Here is a 12,199-nt window from a genome sequence, read left to right on the forward strand (position 1 = left end):
AATTAATTCTACAACTATATCAAATGTATTCATCCAATCCTTCAAGCATCGTTTGATCCAAGGTGATAAACAGTCAAAAATGAGACACAAGAAAAATTAATCTTTTTTCAAACAATTAAACTTGGTCTGTACAGGGATCGAACCTGTGACCTTGGCGTTATTAGCACCATGCTCTAACCATCTGAGCTAACAGGCCGGTCTGCACAAATTCCTGGAAGTCCAGCATATGAAGAAGTGCTAATGATAGTTAACCCGGGAGATTTGGAAAGCTTAATTTCGGAGGTTTACCATGAAGTTATAAATATATAATATCAACATGAAGAAACTAATATGACTTTAGAAAAATTACAATACAAAAGAGATGTTCATACTTAGTGTTAGAACTTAGAGCCATTAATGTTTTTTCCATGTGTTTTAGCAATAAATAACAATTCATCACCTATATGCAATTGATTCATCTAATCATTGTGTCAGCTTCCCCTCGAAGGAAATATAGACATACAAATGATACTGAAGAAAATACATCTATTTTCAACATTAAAGGAGCATCACTTATTGGCTTGGAGACTGATTGAAAGTATGTCCTTGGCATTTTTAACTTTATGCTCTAAAGACTAAACTAATAGGCTCACTAAATATATAGCATACTATTGAAGAAATAGCAGATGATGAAGTGCTACTGATTGTTAACCCGGGATAGTTGGAAAGCTTATATTCAGCTGTTTACATTCATACTATCTTTATATTTCATCAACAAGACAAAACAAAAATGACCTCAATAAATTGCAATAAATAAGAGATTTAGTTACTTGGCGTTAGAACTTAGAACCAATTATAGATATTCCAGGAGCTTTCAGAATGATAATTAATTCTACAACTATATCAAATGTATTCATCCAATCCTTCAAGTAGCTTTTGATCCAAGGTGATAAACAGTCAAAAATGAGACACAAGAAAAATGTATCTTTTTACAAACAATTAAACTTGGCCTGTACAGGGATCGGACCTGTGACCTTGGCGTTATTAGCACCACGCTCTAACCATCTGAGCTAACAGGCCATTTTGCACAAATTCCTGGAAGTCCAGCATATGAAGAAGTGCTAATGATAGTTAACCCGGGAGATTTGGAAAGCTTAATTTCAGAGGTGTACCATGAAGTTATAAATATAAATTATCAACATGAAGAAACTAATATGACTTTAGAAAAATTACAATACAAAAGAGATTTTCATACTTAGTGTTAGAACTTAGAACCATTAATGTTTTTTCCATGTGTTTTAGCAATAAATAACAATTCATCACCTATATGCAATTGATTCATCTAAACATTCTATCAGCTTCCCCTCAAAGGAAATATAGACATACACATTATACAGAAGAAAATACATCTATTTTCAACATTAAAGGAGCATCAAGTATTGGCTTGGAGACTGATTGAAAGTATGTCCTTGGCATTTTTAACTTTCTGCTCTACAGACTAAACTAATAGGCTCAATAAATACATAGCATACTATTGAAGAAATAGCAGATGATGAAGTGCTACCGATTGTTAACCCGGGATAGTTGGAAAGCTTATATTCAGCTGTTTACATTCATACTATCTTTATATTTCATCAACAAGACAAAACAAAAATGACCTCAATAAATTGCAATAAATAAGAGATTTAGTTACTTGGCGTTAGAACTTAGAACCATTAATAGATATTTCAGGAGCTTTCAGAATAATAATTAATTCTACAACTATATCAAATGTATTCATCCAATCCTTCAAGCAGCATTTGATCCAAGGTGATAAACAGTCAAAAATGAGACACAAGAAACATTTATCTTTTTACAAACAAGTAAACTTGGCCTGTACAGGGATCGAACCTGTGACCTTGGCGTTATTAGCACCACACTCTAACCATCTGAGCTAACAGGCCATTTTGCACAAATTACTGGAAGTCCAGCATATGAAGAAGTGCTAATGATAGTTAACCCGGGAGATTTGGAAAGCTTAACTTCAGAGGTTTACCATGAAGTTATAAATATATAATATCAACATGAAGAAACTTATATAACTTTAAAAAAATTACAATACAAAAGAGATTTTCATACTTAGTGTTAGAACTTAGAACCATTAATGTTTTTTCCATGTGTTTTAGCAATAAATACCAATTCATCACCTATATGCAATTGATTCATTTAATGATTCTATCAGCTTCCCCTCAAAGGAAATATAGAGATACACATGATACAGAAGAAAATACATCTATTTTCAACATTAAAGGAGCATCAAGTATTGTCTTGGAGACGGATTGAAAGTATGTCCTTGGCATTTTTAACTTTATGCTCTGAAGACTAAACTAATAGGCTCACTAAATATATAGCATACTATTGAAGAAATAGCAGATGATGAAGTGCTACTGATTGTTAACCCGGGATAGTTGGAAAGCTTATATTCAGCTGTTTACATTCATACTATTTTTATATTTCATCAACAAGACAAAACAAAAATGACCTCAATAAATTACAATAAATAAGAGATTTAGTTACTTGGTGTTAGAACTTAGAACCATTAATAGATATTCCAGGAGCTTTCAGAATAATAATTAATTCTACAGCTATATCAAATGTATTCATCCAATCCTTCAAGCAGCGTTTGATCCAAGGTGATAAACAGTCAAAAATGAGACACAAGAAACATTTATCTCTTTACAAACAATTAAACTTGGCCTGTACAGGGATCGAACCTGTGACCTTGGCGTTATTAGCACCACGCTCAAACCATCTGAGCTAACAGGCCATTTTGCACAAATTACTGGAAGTCCAGCATATGAAGAAGTGCTAATGATAGTTAACCCGGGAGATTTGGAAAGCTTAATTTCAGAGGTTTACCATGAAGTTATAAATATATATTATCAACATGAAGAAACTTATATGACTTTAAAAAAATTACAATACAAAAGAGATTTTCATACTTAGTGTTAGAACTTAGAACCATTAATGTTTTTTCCATGTGTTTTAGCAATAAATAACAATTCATCACCTATATGCAATTGATTCATTTAATCATTCTATCAGCTTCCCCTCAAAGGAAATATAGAGATACACATGATACAGAAGAAAATACATCAATTTTCAACATTAAAGGATCATCAAGTATTGGCTTGGAGACGGATTGAAAGTATGTCCTTGGCATTTTTAACTTTATGCTCTGAAGACTAAACTAATAGGCTCACTAAATATATAGCATACTATTGAAGAAATAGCAGATGATGAAGTGCTACTGATTGTTAACCCGGGATAGTTGGAAAGCTTATATTCAGCTGTTTACATTCATACTATTTTTATATTTCATCAACAAGACAAAACAAAAATGACCTCAATAAATTGCAATAAATAAGAGATTTAGTTACTTGGTGTTAGAACTTAGAACCATTAATAGATATTCCAGGAGCTTTCAGAATAATAATTAATTCTACAACTATATCAAATGTATTCATCCAATCCTTCAAGCATCGTTTGATCCAAGGTGATAAACAGTCAAAAATGAGACACAAGAAAAATTCATCTTTTTTCAAACAATTAAACTTGGCCTGTACAGGGATCGAACCTGTGACCTTGGCGTTATTAGCTCCACGCTCTAACCATCTGAGCTAACAGGCCGGTCTGCACAAATTCCTGGAAGTCCAGCATATGAAGAAGTGCTAATGATAGTTAACCCGGGAGATTTGGAAAGCTTAATTTCGGAGGTTTACCATGAAGTTATAAATATATAATATCAACATGAAGAAACTAATATGACTTTAGAAAAATTACTATACAAAAGAGATGTTCATACTTAGTGTTAGAACTTAGAGCCATTAATGTTTTTTCCATGTGTTTTAGCAATAAATAACAATTCATCACCTATATGCAATTGATTCATCTAATCATTGTGTCAGCTTCCCCTCGAAGGAAATATAGACATACAAATGATACTGAAGAAAATACATCTATTTTCAACATTAAAGGAGCATCACTTATTGGCTTGGAGACTGATTGAAAGTATGTCCTTGGCATTTTTAACTTTATGCTCTAAAGACTAAACTAATAGGCTCAATAAATATATAGCATACTATTGAAGAAATAGCAGATGATGAAGTGCTACCGATTGTTAACCCGGGATAGTTGGAAAGCTTATATTCAGCTGTTTACATTCATACTATCTTTATATTTCATCAACAAGACAAAACAAAAATGACCTCAATAAATTTCAATAAATAAGAGATTTAGTTACTTGGCGTTAGAACTTAGAACCATTAAAAGATATTCCAGGAACTTTCAGAATAATAATTAATTCTACAACTATATCAAATGCATTCATCCAATCCTTCAAGCAGCGTTTGATCCAAGGTGATAAACAGTCAAAAATGAGACACAAGAAAAATTAATCTTTTTTCAAACAATTAAACTTGGCCTTTACAGGGATCGAACCTGTGACCTTGGCGTTATTAGCACCACGCTCTAACCATCTGAGCTAACAGGCCATTTTGCACAAGTTCCTGGAAGTCCAGCATATGAAGAAGTGCTAATGATAGTTAACCCGGGAGATTTGGAAAGCTTAATTTCGGAGGTTTACCATGAAGTTATAAATATATATTATCAACATGAAGAAACTAATATGACTTTAGAAAAATTACAATACAAAAGAGATTTTCATACTTAGTGTTAGAACTTAGAGCCTTTAATGTTTTTTCCATGTGTTTTAGCAATAAATAACAATTCATCACCTATATGCAATTGATTCATCTAATCATTCTATCAGCTTCCCCTCAAAGGAAATATAGAGATACACATGATACAGAAGAAAATACATCTATTTCAACATTAAAGGAGCATCAAGTATTGGCTTGGAGACTGATTGAAAGTATGTCCCTGGCATTTTTAACTTTATGCTCTAAAGACTAAACTAATAGGCTCACTAAATATATAGCATACTATTGAAGAAATAGCAGATGATGAAGTGCTACTGATTGTTAACCCGGGATAGTTGGAAAGCTTATATTCAGCTGTTTACATTCATACTATCTTTATATTTCATCAACAAGACAAAACAAAAATGATCTCAATAAATTGCAATAAATAAGAGATTTAGTTACTTGGCATTAGAACTTAGAACCAATTATAGATATTCCAGGAGCTTTCAGAATAATAATAATTCTACAACTATATCAAATGTATTCATCCAATCCTTCAAGTAGCTTTTGATCCATGGTGATAAACAGTCAAAAATGAGACACAAGAAACATTTATCTTTTTACAAACAAGTAAACTTTGCCTGTACAGGGATCGAACCTGTGACCTTGGCATTATTAGCACCACACTCTAACCATCTGAGCTAACAGGCCATTTTGCACAAATTACTGGAAGTCCAGCATATGAAGAAGTGCTAATGATAGTTAACCCGGGAGATTTGGAAAGCTTAACTTCAGAGGTTTACCATGAAGTTATAAATATATAATATCAACATGAAGAAACTTATATGACTTTAAAAAAATTACAATACAAAAGAGATTTTCATACTTAGTGTTAGAACTTAGAACCATTAATGTTTTTTCCATGTGTTTTAGCAATAAATAACAATTCATCACCTATATGCAATTGATTCATTTAATGATTCTATCAGCTTCCCCTCAAAGGAAATATAGAGATACACATGATACAGAAGAAAATACATCTATTTTCAACATTAAAGGAGCATCAAGTATTGGCTTGGAGACGGATTGAAAGTATGTCCTTGGCATTTTTAACTTTATGCTCTGAAGACTAAACTAATAGGCTCACTAAATATATAGCATACTATTGAAGAAATAGCAGATGATGAAGTGCTACTGATTGTTAACCCGGGATAGTTGGAAAGCTTATATTCAGCTGTTTACATCCATACTATTTTTATATTTCATCAACAAGACAAAACAAAAATGACCTCAATAAATTTCAATAAATAAGAGATTTAGTTACTTGGCGTTAGAACTTAGAACCATTAATAGATATTCCAGGAGCTTTCAGAATAATAATTAATTCTACAACTATATCAAATGCATTCATCCAATCCTTCAAGCAGCGTTTGATCCAAGGTGATAAACAGTCAAAAATGAGACACAAGAAAAATTAATCTTTTTTCAAACAATTAAACTTGGCCTTTACAGGGATCGAACCTGTGACCTTGGCGTTATTAGCACCACGCTCTAACCATCTGAACTAACAGGCCATTTTGCACAAGTTCATGGAAGTCCAGCATATGAAGAAGTGCTAATGATAGTTAACCCGGGAGATTTGGAAAGCTTAATTTCGGAGGTTTACCATGAAGTTATAAATATATATTATCAACATGAAGAAACTAATATGACTTTAGAAAAATTACAATACAAAAGAGATTTTCATACTTAGTGTTAGAACTTAGAGCCATTAATGTTTTTTCCATGTGTTTTAGCAATAAATAACAATTCATCACCTATATGCAATTGATTCATCTAATCATTCTATCAGCTTCCCCTCAAAGGAAATATAGAGATACACATGATACAGAAGAAAATACATCTATTTTCAACATTAAAGGAGCATCAAGTATTGGCTTGGAGACGGATTGAAAGTATGTCCCTGGCATTTTTAACTTTATGCTCTAAAGACTAAACTAATAGGCTCACTAAATATATAGCATACTATTGAAGAAATAGCAGATGATGAAGTGCTACTGATTGTTAACCCGGGATAGTTGGAAAGCTTATATTCAGCTGTTTACATTCATACTATCTTTATATTTCATCAACAAGACAAAACAAAAATGACCTCAATAAATTGCAATAAATAAGAGATTTAGTTACTTGGTGTTAGAACTTAGAACCATTAATATATATTCCAGGAGCTTTCAGAATAATAATTAATTCTACAACTATATCAAATGCATTCATCCAATCCTTCAAGCAGCGTTTGATCCAAGGTGATAAACAGTCAAAAATGAGACACAAGAAAAATTAATCTTTTTTCAAACAAGTAAACTTGGCCTGTACAGGGATCGAACCTGTGACCTTGGCGTTATTAGCACCACGCTCTAACCATCTGAGCTAACAGGCCGTTTTGCACAAATTCCTGGAAGTCCAGCATATGAAGAAGTGCTAATGATAGTTAACCCGGGAGATTTGGAAAGCTTAATTTCAGAGGTGTACCATGAAGTTATAAATATAAATTATCAACATGAAGAAACTAATATGACTTTAGAAAAATTACAATACAAAAGAGATTTTCATACTTAGTGTTAGAACTTAGAACCATTAATGTTTTTTCCATGTGTTTTAGCAATAAATAACAATTCATCACCTATATGCAATTGATTCATCTAATCATTCTATCAGTTCCCCTCAAAGGAAATATAGACATACACATTATACAGAAGAAAATACATCTATTTTCAACATTAAAGGAGCATCAAGTATTGGCTTGGAGACTGATTGAAAGTATGTCCCTGGCATTTTTAACTTTATGCTCTACAGACTAAACTAATAGGCTCAATAAATACATAGCATACTATTGAAGAAATAGCAGATGATGAAGTGCTACCGATTGTTAACCCGGGATAGTTGGAAAGATTATATTCAGCTGTTTACATTCATACTATCTTTATATTTCATCAACAAGACAAAACAAAAATGACCTCAATAAATTGCAATAATTAAGAGATTTAGTTACTTGGCGTTAGAACTTAGAGCCATTAATAGATATTTGAGGAGCTTTCAGAATAATAATTAATTCTACAACTATATCAAATGTATTCATCCAATCGTTCAAGCAGCGTTTGATCCAAGGTGATAAACAGTCAAAAATGAGACACAAGAAAAATGTATCTTTTTACAAACAATTAAACTTGGCCTGTACAGGGATCGAACCTGTGACCTTGGCGTTATTAGCACCACGCGCTAACCATCTGAGCTAACAGGCCATTTTGCACAAATTACTGGAAGTCTAGCATATGAAGAAGTGCTAATGATAGTTAACCCGGGAGATTTGGAAAGCTTAATTTCAGAGGTTTACCATGAAGTTATAAATATATAATATCAACATGAAGAAACTTATATGACTTTAAAAAAATTACAATACAAAAGAGATTTTCATACTTAGTGTTAGAACTTAGAACCATTAATGTTTTTTCCATGTGTTTTAGCAATAAATAACAATTCATCACCTATATGCAATTGATTCATGTAATCATTCTATCAGCTTCCCCTCAAAGGAAATATAGAGATACACATGATACAGAAGAAAATACATCTATTTTCAACATTAAAGGAGCATCAAGTATTGGCTTGGAGACGGATTGAAAGTATGTCCTTGGCATTTTTAACTTTATGCTCTGAAGACTAAACTAATAGGCTCACTAAATATATAGCATACTATTGACGATATAGCAGATGATGAAGTGCTACTGATTGTTAACCCGGGATAGTTGGAAAGCTTATATTCAGCTGTTTACAGTCATACTATTTTTATATTTCATCAACAAGACAAAACAAAAATGACCTCAATAAATTGCAATAAATAAGAGATTTAGTTACTTGGTGTTAGAACTTAGAACCATTAATAGATATTCTAGGAGCTTTCAGAATAATAATTAATTCTACAACTATATCAAATGTATTCATCCAATCCTTCAAGCATCGTTTGATCCAAGGTGATAAACAGTCAAAAATGAGACACAAGAAAAATTAATCTTTTTTCAAACAATTAAACTTGGCCTGTACAGGGATCGAACCTGTGACCTTGGCGTTATTAGCACCACGCTCTAACCATCTGAGCAAACAGGCCGGTCTGCACAAATTCCTGGAAGTCCAGCATATGAAGAAGTGCTAATGATAGTTAACCCGGGAGATTTGGAAAGCTTAATTCCGGAGGTTTACCATGAAGTTATAAATATATAATATCAACATGAAGAAACTAATATGACTTTAGAAAAATTACAATACATAAGAGATTTTCATACTTAGTGTTAGAACTTAGAGCCATTAATGTTTTTTCCATGTGTTTTAGCAATAAATAACAATTCAACACCTATATGCAATTGATTCATTTAATCATTCTATCAGCTTCCCCTCGAAGGAAATATAGAGATACACATGATACAGAAGAAAATACATCTATTTTCAACATTAAAGGAGCATCAAGTATTGGCTTAGAGACTGATTGAAAGTATGTTCTTGGAATTGTTAACTTTATGCTCTAAAGACTAAACTAATAGGCTCAATAAATATATAGCATACTATTGAAGAAATAGCAGATGATGAAGTGCTACCGATTGTTAACCCGGGATAGTTGGAAAGCTTATATTCAGCTGTTTACATTCATACTATCTTTATATTTCATCAACAAGACAAAACAAAAATGACCTCAATAAATTGCAATAAATAAGAGATTTAGTTACTTGGCGTTAGAACTTAGAACCAATTATAGATATTCCAGGAGCTTTCAGAATGATAATTAATTCTACAACTATATCAAATGTATTCATCCAATCCTTCAAGTAGCTTTTGATCCAAGGTGATAAACAGTCAAAAATGAGACACAAGAAAAATGTATCTTTTTACAAACAATTAAACCTGGCCTGTACAGGGATCGGACCTGTGACCTTGGCGTTATTAGCACCACGCTCTAACCATCTGAGTTAACAGGCCATTTTGCACAAATTCCTGGAAGTCCAGCATATGAAGAAGTGCTAATGATAGTTAACCCGGGAGATTTGGAAAGCTTAATTTCAGAGGTGTACCATGAAGTTATAAATATAAATTATCAACATGAAGAAACTAATATGACTTTAGAAAAATTACAATACAAAAGAGATTTTCATACTTAGTGTTAGAACTTAGAACCATTAATGTTTTTTCCATGTGTTTTAGCAATAAATAACAATTCATCACCTATATGCAATTGATTCATCTAATCATTCTATCAGTTCCCCTCAAAGGAAATATAGACATACACATTATACAGAAGAAAATACATCTATTTTCAACATTAAAGGAGCATCAAGTATTGGCTTGGAGACTGATTGAAAGTATGTTCTTGGAATTGTTAACTTTATGCTCTAAAGACTAAACTAATAGGCTCAATAAATATATAGCATACTATTGAAGAAATAGCAGATGATGAAGTGCTACCGATTGTTAACCCGGGATAGTTGGAAAGCTTATATTCAGCTGTTTACATTCATACTATCTTTATATTTCATCAACAAGACAAAACAAAAATGACCTGAATAAATTGCAATAAATAAGAGATTTAGTTACTTGGCGTTAGAACTTAGAACCAATTATAGATATTCCAGGAGCTTTCAGAATGATAATTAATTCTACAACTATATCAAATGTATTCATCCAATCCTTCAAGTAGCTTTTGATCCAAGGTGATAAACAGTCAAAAATGAGACACAAGAAAAATGTATCTTTTTACAAACAATTAAACCTGGCCTGTACAGGGATCGGACCTGTGACCTTGGCGTTATTAGCACCACGCTCTAACCATCTGAGTTAACAGGCCATTTTGCACAAATTCCTGGAAGTCCAGCATATGAAGAAGTGCTAATGATAGTTAACCCGGGAGATTTGGAAAGCTTAATTTCAGAGGTGTACCATGAAGTTATAAATATAAATTATCAACATGAAGAAACTAATATGACTTTAGAAAAATTACAATACAAAAGAGATTTTCATACTTAGTGTTAGAACTTAGAACCATTAATGTTTTTTCCATGTGTTTTAGCAATAAATAACAATTCATCACCTATATGCAATTGATTCATCTAATCATTCTATCAGTTCCCCTCAAAGGAAATATAGACATACACATTATACAGAAGAAAATACATCTATTTTCAACATTAAAGGAGCATCAAGTATTGGCTTGGAGACTGATTGAAAGTATGTCCTTGGCATTTTTAACTTTATGCTCTACAGACTAAACTAATAGGCTCAATAAATACATAGCATACTATTGAAGAAATAGCAGATGATGAAGTGCTACCGATTGTTAACCCGGGATAGTTGGAAAGATTATATTCAGCTGTTTACATTCATACTATCTTTATATTTCATCAACAAGACAAAACAAAAATGACCTCAATAAATTGCAATAATTAAGAGATTTAGTTACTTGGCGTTAGAACTTAGAGCCATTAATAGATATTTCAGGAGCTTTCAGAATAATAATTAATTCTACAACTATATCAAATGTATTCATCCAATCGTTCAAGCAGCGTTTGATCCAAGGTGATAAACAGTCAAAAATGAGACACAAGAAAAATGTATCTTTTTACAAACAATTAAACTTGGCCTGTACAGGGATCGAACCTGTGACCTTGGCGTTATTAGCACCACGCGCTAACCATCTGAGCTAACAGGCCATTTTGCACAAATTACTGGAAGTCTAGCATATGAAGAAGTGCTAATGATAGTTAACCCGGGAGATTTGGAAAGCTTAATTTCAGAGGTTTACCATGAAGTTATAAATATATAATATCAACATGAAGAAACTTATATGACTTTAAAAAAATTACAATACAAAAGAGATTTTCATACTTAGTGTTAGAACTTAGAACCATTAATGTTTTTTCCATGTGTTTTAGCAATAAATAACAATTCATCACCTATATGCAATTGATTCATGTAATCATTCTATCAGCTTCCCCTCAAAGGAAATATAGAGATACACATGATACAGAAGAAAATACATCTATTTTCAACATTAAAGGAGCATCAAGTATTGGCTTGGAGACGGATTGAAAGTATGTCCTTGGCATTTTTAACTTTATGCTCTGAAGACTAAACTAATAGGCTCACTAAATATATAGCATACTATTGACGATATAGCAGATGATGAAGTGCTACTGATTGTTAACCCGGGATAGTTGGAAAGCTTATATTCAGCTGTTTACAGTCATACTATTTTTATATTTCATCAACAAGACAAAACAAAAATGACCTCAATAAATTGCAATAAATAAGAGATTTAGTTACTTGGTGTTAGAACTTAGAACCATTAATAGATATTCTAGGAGCTTTCAGAATAATAATTAATTCTACAACTATATCAAATGTATTCATCCAATCCTTCAAGCATCGTTTGATCCAAGGTGATAAACAGTCAAAAATGAGACACAAGAAAAATTAATCTTTTTTCAAACAATTAAACT

The 12,199-nt window shown here is 32.2% G+C and overlaps 1 non-coding gene across 1 annotated transcript; it reads right to left on the reverse strand.

Annotated features, from left to right (window-relative positions):
* Positions 1–7,024: 7,024 nt before the first annotated feature.
* On the reverse strand, positions 7,025–7,098 carry TRNAI-AAU (transfer RNA isoleucine (anticodon AAU)). Its single transcript has one exon. It is a non-coding gene; the product is annotated as a tRNA-Ile (tRNA).
* Positions 7,099–12,199: the final 5,101 nt, after the last annotated feature.

Source organism: Lissotriton vulgaris, chromosome 4_1, assembly GCF_964263255.1.
Source record: "Lissotriton vulgaris chromosome 4_1, aLisVul1.2, whole genome shotgun sequence".
In the NCBI taxonomy this organism is placed as follows: Eukaryota; Metazoa; Chordata; class Amphibia; order Caudata; family Salamandridae; genus Lissotriton; species Lissotriton vulgaris.